Source organism: Alosa sapidissima, chromosome 22 (assembly GCF_018492685.1).
Source record: "Alosa sapidissima isolate fAloSap1 chromosome 22, fAloSap1.pri, whole genome shotgun sequence".
In the NCBI taxonomy this organism is placed as follows: domain Eukaryota; kingdom Metazoa; phylum Chordata; class Actinopteri; order Clupeiformes; family Clupeidae; genus Alosa; species Alosa sapidissima.
Window position 1 is genome coordinate 25,871,452 of NC_055978.1, and position 11,264 is coordinate 25,882,715.

Sequence of the window (11,264 nt, forward strand, 5' to 3'; positions counted from 1 at the left end):
CAGGTGGTTGTACAGATTCATATCAGAGACACAAACAAAGACTTAATCACTTGCACACAGCTTTTCTATTGGTTATCAGGTCATGCTCTCATGCTGACTTCTAAGAATAGAAGAGAAGGGCTGGCTATGTGATTAAAAGGTGATAAGTCCTGACCTTTGTTTGCAGGATCTTTAAAATTCACGACTGCAGGGAACTGCTGAAGCTTTTGTTCAAGAGAAGCATGAAAACAGAATGGAAAAAAAGATTACTTCAACAACACCTGAGTTCCTTGTGGGCTATAGAAATAACCGGTATCTGTGTCTCACGCTCTTATGGAAACTAAGAAATTAAAACAGATAAAACCATATTTGCAGGAAATAAAAGCATGTAATTGTGAAGCACAATATGGTGTGGTTAAAAGGAAGCTGTTGTCATTATGTGCCAGGTCAAGGGAGACCCAGTGTAGTTGTTATATAGTTAACACTGCTTTACACTGTTAGGTTAGAAGCTATTAGAAACTAGCAACAGATTAAATAAGAACTGTCATAATGGTTATAATAATGCCATTAGATTGCTACTCAGACTACAGACATGACTCAACACGTGCACTTATAGTATCGGGTCAAGCTCTCATATCAGTTCTCAGAAATAGGTGAGGGAGTGCTGGTCATGTTATTAAAAGGCGTTAGGACATAAAGGCTGACTTTTATTTGCCAGAAGACAAAGAAACTATGTTAAGGAAACTGTACATTTTACCCAGTTCATGTCATCTCACCTGACTATTAATCAAATAAGTATGCATAACACCATTTTCTCCCTGTCACTGTATGGCCATCTGTCCATCTATCTACTCTAATAAAAAAGAGTAGATAGAGGGTTCCCAAACCGTTCAGCCCGCCGCCCCCAAAATAACGGTACCAGTGACTTGCGACTCCCTCTGTCTTCAGAGGTGATAGAAGTAAACATTGCATGCAACAGGGCACATGCACTAATAGGCCTATCGAAACACAAGCATAATACCACAAAAGAAAACAACAGCCTAACAACCATAATATTATTTATAATTTAACAACCATACTGAACCATGATGAAACTGATGCTGATGCTAATGTCATTAATCTCATCAGGGGTCAGAAGGGGCAAAGAAAATCGAAAGGTTTTTATTTGAAATGTAACTACTATTTTTATCTTTTGTCAATTATGGCTAAAATATGTTTAAAAAAATATGTGTATATATATATATGTGTAAATCATCTCATAACCCCTCCTTGCTGTCTCATAATAACCCCCACTTTGGGTACCACTGAGCTACTCTACCTACAACTTGCTAAGGCTGACAGTCTCTCCAGAGTACGTATTCTAAGCCTCACGCGTGAGGACTTATAGCCTTTTGTAATTAAAATGTCAAACTTGTTTGTACAGTATACCAGTATTTTGTTTCCCAATCAATTGGGATTCCAATGGTAACCACGGATTGTGGGCCCATCAGTTAATTTGTGAGAATGGACCTCTACAAGGAGGTTGTTAAAAAGTTATTACACTGTAAAAAAAAATGTGCCTCTCCAACATAAAAATTTCTAGTGACCCGTTGCACCTAAAATTTTTAGTTAGCCCAACTTAAGTTGCGGAAACCAACTTTTTTTTGTTGTGCCGACTATCCCTGCATGTAGACTGAACTTAAAATAGAATGTTGTGTCAATTAAATATTCTCTGTTGACCGAACATAGCTTGTTGGGCCAACAAGCAGACTCAACTTGAAATAAAATGTTGTATTAATTAAATATTTCATGTTGGCCAAAATGTCTATTTTTCATTATTTCAAATAAATTACACACTATGTTCTGATAAAGTACATTTTATTTATTTATTTAAATCCATATGAACTCGTCTGTAAGGCTCAAGTGCAATATTACACAAGTATTCAACCAGTGTCCTAGAAACAAGATCTGAGAGTTCAAGAAAGCATGGCATGTCACTCAATAGATGTACTGGAAAAACAAATATCTGCTTTACAAAATGAAACAAAAGTAAAACATGACAGCTTTGCCTGTGAACATCTGATGTAAAATTGGTTCAAAATGATTTGTGACATGTTCCAGAACAGTTACAAAAATCAAACAAAAATATAGCTGCAAGCAGCAATGAGGGGGCCAAGCAGAATAGGCTGGAGTAGCCACGGCGACAAGATAGAACTCAGCAGACACTCGCGATCAACACTTTCAACAAGTGTCACATCAAACATAACTGATTTTGTAGGGCTGAAACAGGGCTGAGTATTGCCACCGCCTCCGCCAGCCAGCCCCCCCACCTAATCACCTCTGCCCGTCCCACCCCGCCCTACCACGCACGCATTAGAATGAACTGGATGGAACATGTTGTCATCAGTTTCACATCCAAAAATAAAAGATCGATAAAACACATCACAACTACAGATCAAAATGCAATATTGCTAATTGCAGCACCCCCTACAGGTCAAAGGTCAACACATTTTTTGAGCGTCCTCCTAATGGGGTCCTGAACCTATGTAGTAAATTTGGTTATGATACATGGCAGGGTTGCTGAGATATGAGCTCACTTCCTGTTTGGCGGCTTCGTCGCAAATTTTGATTGGCTGGTACAGGCCAAAGCTTCTGTCAATTGTTCCAGAAAGCGATGCACTGATAAGGCATGGTCTGAAGATGTTCTCTGCCAATTTTGGTGAGGATCCGCTGAAATTTGTGACCTGCGAAAATTCGTACGTGTTTTTGATTAAATCCAATATGGCGGCCGAATCAATTACGATGACATCACAAGTTGGCTTGGGTTGGCCTAAGGACCTCCAACAGTATTACCAGACACCACTAGTGCGTTTTAATTCTAAGCACAACTGCTGCTACAGGCCAAAAGGCATGTTTCTTAATTACAGCGCCCCCTAGAGGTCAAAGGTCACCAGATTTCTTGAGCGTCCCCCTGATTGGGTCCTGAGTCCATGGACTAAGTTTGGTTATGATAGGTGAATGGGTTGCTGAGATATGAGCTCACTTCCTGTTTGGCGGCTTCGCCGCATATTTTGATTGGCTGTTACGGGCGAACGGTTTGAGTTCCGAAGACGAAAAGGAGTATCTTTTGTGAGGCTTGGGCTGAAGATCATGTGTGTCAAGTTTGGTGACGATCGGACAAAATGTGTGACCTGTGAAGAATTAGTTTCACTTTCACTAAAATCCAAAATGGCGGAAAATCCATCATGGCGGAAAATGATGTCATATGGTGCGTTGAACTTGGCTTGGTCCAAGGATTCCAACGATACCTCATTTTTGACAATTGGGCCTATGGGTCAAAAGTTACGTGTGTGAACGCACGTCCAACTTTGGCCTGTTGGTGGCGCTAGAGCGCTCAAGATCCCTGCATGAATCTTGGTGAAATTAATCATTGGCCTGTCCCCAATCAGTGTGCCAAATTTCACAACTTTTCACCAGACGGTTCTATGGGCTGCCATAGACTCCAATGGCAGAGGAAAGATGTTAAATAATAATAATAAATATAGCTGCAAGCAGCAATGAGGGGGCCAAGCAGTATAGGCCGGAGTAGCCACGGCGACAAGATAGAACTCAGCAGACACTCGCGATCAACACTTTCAACAAGTGTCACATCAAACATAACTGATTTTGTAGGGCTGAAACAGGGCTGAGTACTGCCACCGCCTCCGCCAGCCAGCCCCCCCACCTAATCACCCCTGCCCGTCCCACCCCGTCCCGCCCCGCCCTACCACGCACGCATTAGAATGACTGGATGGAATATGTTGTCATCTGTTTCACATCCAAAAATAAAAGATCGATAAAACACATCGCAACTACAGATCAAAATGCAACATTGCTAATTGCAGCACCCCCTACAGGTCAAAGGTCACCAAATTTCTTGAGCGTCCTCCTAATGGGGTCATGAATATATGTAGTAAGTTTGGTGATGATACATGGCAGGGTTGCTGAGATATGAGCTCACTTCCTGTTTGGCGGCTTCGCCGCAAGTTTCGATTGGCTGTTACAGCCGAATGCTACTGTCAATCGTTCCAAAAAGCGATGCACTGATAAGGCATGGTCTGAAGATGTTCTCTGCCAATTTTGGTGAGGATCCGCTGAAATTTGTGACCTGCGAAAATTCGTACGTGTTTTTGATTAAATCCAATATGGCGGCCGAATCAATTACGATGACATCACAAGTTGGCCTGGGTCGGCCTAAGGACCTCCAACAGTATTACCAGACACCACTAGTGCGTTTTAATTCTAAGCACAACAGCAGCTACAGGCCAAAAGGCATGTTTCTTAATTACAGCGCCCCCTAGAGGTCAAAGGTCACCAGATTTCTTGAGCGTCCTTCTGATTGGGTCCTGAGTCCATGCACCAAGTTTGGCTTTGATACATGCAAGGGTTGCTGAGATATGAGCTCACTTCCTGTTTGGCGGCTTCGCCACATATTTCGATTGGCTGTTACGGGCGAACGGTTTGAGTTCCGAAGACGAAAATGAATAACTTTTGTGAGGCTTGGTCTGAAGATCAAGTGTGTCAGATTTGGTGTCGATCGGACAAAGTTTGTGACCTTTGAAGACTTTTTAGTGTTTTTGATGAAATCCAAAATGGCGGAAAATCCATCATGGCGGAAATTGACGTCATAGGGTGCGTTGAACTCGGCTTGGTCCAAGGATTCCAACGATACCTCATTTTTGACAATCGGGTCAACAGGTCAGAAGTTACGTGCGTGAACGCAAGTCCAAATTTGGCCTGTTGGTGGCGCTAGAGCGCTCAAGGTGCCGGTATGAAACTTGGTGAAATGAATTATTGGACTGTCCCCAATTAGTGTGCAACATTTTATAACTTTTTACCAGACGGTTCTATGGGCTGCCATTGACTTCCATTGCAAAATAATGCGCATCAGCAACTACTGGCCAAAATGCATTTTTGTCAATTACGGTGCCCCCTAGAGGTCAAATGTCACCAAATTTCTTGAGCGTCCTCCCGATGGGGTCTGAGGTACATGTACTAAATTTGGTTTTGATACATGAAAGCGTTGCTGAGATATGAAATCACTTCCTGTTTGGTGGCTTCGCCGCAAATTTCGATTGGCTGGTACAGGTCAATGCTTCTGTCAATTGTTCCAGAAAGCAATGCACTCATCAGGCATGGTCCGTTGATGGTCTCTGCCAATTTTGGTGAGGATCCGCTGAAATTTGTGACCTGCAAAAACGTGTACGTGTTTTTGATTAAATCCAATATGGCGGCCGAATCAATTACGATGACATCACAAGTCGGCTTGGGTCGGCCTAAGGACCTCCAACAGTATTACCAGACACCACTAGTGCATTTTAATTCTAAGCAAAACAGCAGCTACAGGCCAAAAGGCATGTTTCTTAATTACAGCGCCCCCTAGAGGTCAAAGGTCACCAGATTTTTTGAGCGTCCCCCTGATTGGGTCCTGAGTCCATGTACTAAGTTTGGTTATGATAGATGAATGGGTTGCTGAGATATGAGCTCACTTCCTGTTTGGCGGCTTCGCCGCATATTTCGATTGGCTGTTACGGTCAAACGGTTTGAGTTCCGAAGACGAAAAGTGATAACTTTTGTGCGGCTTGGTCTGAAGAGCATGTGTGTCAAGTTTGGTGACGATCGGACAAAATTTGTGACCTGTGAAGTTTTAGTTTCACTTTCACTAAAATCCAATATGGCGGAAAATCCATCATGGCGGAAAATGACGTCATAGGGTGCGTTGAACTCGGCTTGGTCCAAGGATTCCAACGATACCTCATTTTTCAAAATCGGGTCAACAGGTCAAAAGTTACGTGCATGAACGCACGTCAAAATTTGGCCTGTTGGTGGCGCTAGAGCCCTCGAGGTGCCGACATGAAACTTGGTGAAATTAATCAATGTACTATCCCCAATCAGTGTGCCAAATTTCACAACTTTTTACCAGACGGTTCTATGGGCTGCCATAGACTTCAATGGCAGAGGAAAGATGTTAAATAATAATAATAAGAAATCATAGAAACACAATGGGTGCCTTCGCAGCTTCGCTGCTTGGCCCCCAAATATAGCTGCAAGCAGCAATGAGGGGGCCAAGCAGGCAGTTCAGCAGTCCAGAAGTCCAGATTTGCCATGCAACTCAATGCCGTGGCATCAGGCATATAGCATTAAGCAGTCACAACAAGTTCCATGTCAAACAACCCAAGATTGGCTGAGTTACAAGGTCAAGTTTCACATCAAAACATAACTGATTTTGTGTGGCTGAACCAGGGCTGAGTGTCGCCGCCCCCTCACCCAGCCAGCCCACCGCCGCAACCGCCCCTGCCCGTCCCGTCCCACCCCGCCCCACCCTTGCACGCACGCATTAGAATTAACTGGATGGAACTCGCTGTCATCAGTTTCACATCAAAAATAAAAGATTGACTGAGATATGATCACACTTGCTGTGATTTAAACATAGAGGTCAAAAATTGACGTCATAGGGTGTGTTGAACTCGGCTTGGCCCAAGGATTCCAATGATACCTCATTTTGCCATTCGGGTCAAAAGGTCAAAAGTTACGTCCGTAAACACAAGTCCAACTTTGGCCTGTTGGTGGCGCTAGAGCGCTTGAGGTGCCGGCATGAAACTTGGTGAAATGAATTATTGGACTGTCCCCAATTAGTGTGCAAAATTGTATAACTTTTTACCAGACGGTTCTATGGGCTGCCATTGACTTCCATTGCAAAATAATGCGCATCAGCAACTACTGGCCAAAATGCATTTTTGTCAATTACGGTGCCCCCTAGAGGTCAAATGTCACCAAATTTCTTGAGCGTCCTCCCGATGGGGTCTGAGGTACATGTACTAAATTTGGTTTTGATACATGAAAGCGTTGCTGAGATATGAAATCACTTTCTGTTTGGCGGCTTCGCCGCAAATTTCGATTGGCTGGTACAGGTCAATGCTTCTGTCAATTGTTCCAGAAAGCAATGCACTCATCAGGCATGGTCTGAAGATGGTCTGTACCAATTTTGGTGAAGAACAGATGAAATTTGTGACCTGCGAAAACTTGTACGTGTTTTTGATTAAATTCAATATGGCGGCCGAATCAATTACGATGACATCACAAGTTGGCTTGTGTTGACCTAAGGACCTTCAACAGTAGTACCAGGCACCACTAGTGTGTTTTAATTCTAAGCACAACTGCTGCTACAGGTCAAAAGCCATGTTTCTTAATTACAGCGCCCCCTAGAGGTCAAAGGTCACCAAATTTCTTGAGCATCCCTCTGATTGGGTCCTGAGTCCATGTACTTAGTTTGGTTATGATAGATGAAAGGGTTGCTGAGATATGAGCTCACTTCCTGTTTGGCGGCTTCGCCGCATATTTCGATTGGTTGTTACGGGCGAACGGTTTTAGTTCCGAAGACAAAAATCGATAACTTTTCTGCGGATTGGTCTGAAGATCATATGTATTAAGTTTCGTTAAAATCGGACAAACTATGTGAGGCGTGAAACTTTAGTTTCACTTTCGATAAAATCCAATATGGCGGAAAATCCATCATGGCGGAAAATGACGTCATAGGGTGCGTTGAACTCGGCTTGGTCCAAGGATTCCAATGATACCTCATTTTTGACAATCGGACAAATGGGTCAAAAGTTACTTGCGTGAACGCACGTCCAACTTTGGCCTGTTGGTGGCGCTAGAGCGCTGGAGGTGCCGGCATGAAACTTGGTGCAATTAATTATTGGCCTGTCCCCAATCAATGTGCCAAATTTCACAACTTTTTACCAGACGGTTCTATGGGCTGCCATAGACTCCCATGGCGGAAGAAAGTATAATAATAAGAAATCATAGAATCACAATGGGTGCCTTCGCAGCTTCGCTGCTTGGCCCCCAATAATAATAAGAAATCATAGAAACACAATGGGTGCCTTCGCAGCTTCGCTGCTTGGCCCCCAAAAAGTCACTGCCATTTAACAGAAACATTTGCATGAAACCTTTGATACCTCAAAATACCTCAATGACTGGCAATTAACATGTACTGTAATGACCATTACACCTGTAATAACTCTTTCTTCAAGGACTGTATCCTTGCTGTGCACTTTTCCCCAGGTTTAAGAGAATCGTCTGGACTGCCTCGAATGTGTACCTTAAGTCCTTAGGGTACTCCATATTTAGAGCATAAAGCAGACCAAAGAGCATCATGAGGGCATTTGGGAAGTCTCCCAGATTGTCCATGACAACTTCCTCCTCCAGTACTACAGCCACATTGACCACTGTGGGATATGGTCCTGAGTTGGTAGAACTGTCAGTACTTCCAGGATCCCCATGTTCATGGCTTTTGTGTGTGGCCCCAGTGCTTCAGTCAGTATCCTGTGAAAGACAATAAATGGCACTTAGTGTCAGACTGAAAACATGTCTTAAGCAATCATTACTGCATCTCAAACAGTAATACCATAACGTTTTCAAATGAATTACCTTAATAGTCTTTGAAATTGCAGATGGCTCTCTTAAGTACAGGGGAAGACCATGAAGAACAGCAGACCGTCTATAAGTAGTTAGATCTGTGGTCTGCAAAAAAAAGGTCATCAAAAAGACATTATTAAGTCACCTAATTCACAGAGGTTACACACATCTACTCTACCATGCAACAGTTTAGGATCACTTACTCCTTTCACCATTGGGCTTCATTACAACCAACTTCATGAAATAGCTACCTGAAATGCATTAAGATTACAATCTGTGACGGATTATCAGCTAACAAGTGATAAATACGCAGATCCCTTAAGACTGTTAGAATAACATTCCCAGAGTTAAGTTAGATACTGAGAGTGGTTTTCTAACAGTCCTATAATAGTTCTCAAACAATGCTGTGCACTTGTTGGCTGTTTTTTGTTCAGTCATATTGACCAAAAGCATGTCAGGTGACTTTCATGAGGCTGGTCAAGATGAACCAATGGTGAAATTAGTCAGTTTTGCACAGTAGTGTATGGAGGTGCTGGTCAAATGGAGCTATATGATAGGAGAAAAACAGCTTAATACTACACCAGAATCTTTCTGTGTAATGCATACATGATGTTGATCACAAGGTCTTGATCAGGGAAGTTGACTGCTTTGACCTGTTTTGTCACCCATACCATCTCGTTCAAACAATAAAATGGCTATAACTTATAAGTATGAAGTATGTGAGGGATTTTTACATGTATTGTAGATCATCAACATCAGGTATACATGGAACCTTTTTTGACACATTCTGATTATATAATGAAATTTTATTGCTCACATAATGAGCAATGGATAAATGTCACAAGACAAAGGTATCAACTCAATTGACAGAGACATTGCAATTAAAATGTGTTGAGTTGAGTGAGATGAGTTTTACAGTAAAGTTTTTGTGGAGCAGTAAGCTGCTCTGAAAGTTGTGTTGTTGCTGCTAAAATCACAGTTGGAGAATGGATGCTCATGGTTTTGCAAATGCCTTTCTAAATGATTCAGAAATTGAGTAAGTGAGCAAATATCTTGAGAATTCACATAATTCACACTGAGAACTGGCATGGTCAGTGCATGCGCCTGTCTATTTTAGGATGTGCTCTCCATAAATGGTTTTTTTTAGGCCCCTGTTTTTGTAAAAATACAAATACAGTCTGGATGAATGCAGGGGGAAAAACATTACCTGCTTGCCAATGATGAAGCCTGTAGTGCTTACAGTAAGCAGGATGTCTTGCTGCAGATGTGTAAATTTACAATAGCGGCACTGCATTTAGTTTTAAGCCTGAAACAAAATACCTGAAATACAAACAAGACAAATGCATCAATAACTCATAATTCTATAAACAGGACAACCATACTAAACTATGCTTAAGTATTTTAGGGTATTCTTAAACATAACAATGGGGCATTAGCCATCATGCCTCTTCTAGGTTACGTATAGCTGGGTACCAGGCTAAAAGGGCGTTTGGTGAGGCAAATTGATTAGAGCTACGTCCAAATATGTTAAACAGCTTACAACTCTGGTAGCAGCTATTCGTTTTCGTGTTAGCACAACTGGTTATTTTTTTAATCAGACTGAAATGTTATTTCACTCTTGCATAAAGATGCTTTGTGCAGAGTACTAGCTGCTAACACGAGGGCACAAGTGCTTTGAATGCCAGCTAACCGTTAGAACTAGCCGACACTCTGTGATCGCAAAAGCGCTAGTTGCCAAGACTAGCTGGCTGCAGCAAAGTCAATAATCATGCATATCATAAGCCAGAATGCAAATGGAATTTGAAAAACTACTAAACGGTAACATGTCATGCAATATAGCGATACTTAACTGTTAGGGTCAACGTTAAAACCACATGCCAGTTGGAAAGGAATGCTAACTTTTCTGAGTTAAAAATGTGATTTGCCAGCACTGCTATCGCTGTAGTAACTGACAATATAGCTATTTCAAACTTTGTTGATAGACAATAGATATTAACCTAAATTTTCTGATTACCTCACAGCACAAAGATAGAGAGCTAACTTTGAAGCACTCACCACAAACAACGTCGTGACGGTCGTGACTCTTGGTGGGAAATTCCAGAGTAGTAGAACTCATTTGCGCATGCTCGGATGATTGTCGCTGGTCCCCCTTGCTCGGCCAACATAATATTGTTTGTGCAACGTTAAAAGTTCCGTGAACACAATTATACATTTTCTCCTGATGAACATTTTGTAGTAAAGTAATGAAAATAATGCAATCATTGACCAAACATATTTTTCTTTGTTTACACAACCATTATGTTGAGCCAACATGTATTTCCTCATTTGTACAACTTTTTGCATCGATCATTTTTTACAGTGTATGTGACATCACAAAGGTCAAATACCCAAGGGAGTTGTTCTGAGGTAACCCTGTGTGGGACTTGTGGGGTGGTTTTAGAGGTTATATTGAGAAATATCAGATGAATTAAAAAATGCCATACTTGGTTATAGTACAAGTGTTACTAAAATGCAGACAATGGCTTCCTGTACTTTACTGCTCTATTGGTTATTGTGTCAAACCAATTGTCGAGAAAGGGTGGTTACATCATTATTTAAAAGGAGATTAGTAAGTTATGAAATAGGCTAAGTAAAGGAAATGATTTGCTAGATAAGGAAATGATTTCATAGATAAGTAAATGAGTTGATAGATTAAGTAAATTAAGTAAATAACAAGGCTGACTTTTGTTTGCCAGAAGACAGAACAAATTAGATAAATTCTCAATTCCACTCAGTTCATGTGATCTGACTGACTGTTCATCAAATAAGTAGATAGTGCATCAACACCATTTCTGAATATCTATTTT

The 11,264-nt window shown here is 41.6% G+C and overlaps 1 long non-coding RNA gene across 2 annotated transcripts; it reads right to left on the reverse strand.

Moving 5' to 3' along the window:
• Positions 1-7,861: 7,861 nt before the first annotated feature.
• On the reverse strand, positions 7,862-10,608 carry LOC121697798. Of its 2 annotated transcripts, none has more exons than XR_006026553.1 (4): positions 10,269-10,413; positions 9,626-9,738; positions 8,431-8,523; positions 7,862-8,325 (listed from the first exon to the last, which is right to left on the reverse strand). It is a non-coding gene; the product is annotated as an uncharacterized LOC121697798 (long non-coding RNA). The 2 variants fall into 2 exon arrangements; XR_006026554.1 differs by lacking the exon at positions 10,269-10,413 and adding an exon at positions 10,474-10,608 and having other exon boundaries at positions 7,864-8,325.
• Between the last annotated feature and the right edge of the window lie 656 nt (positions 10,609-11,264).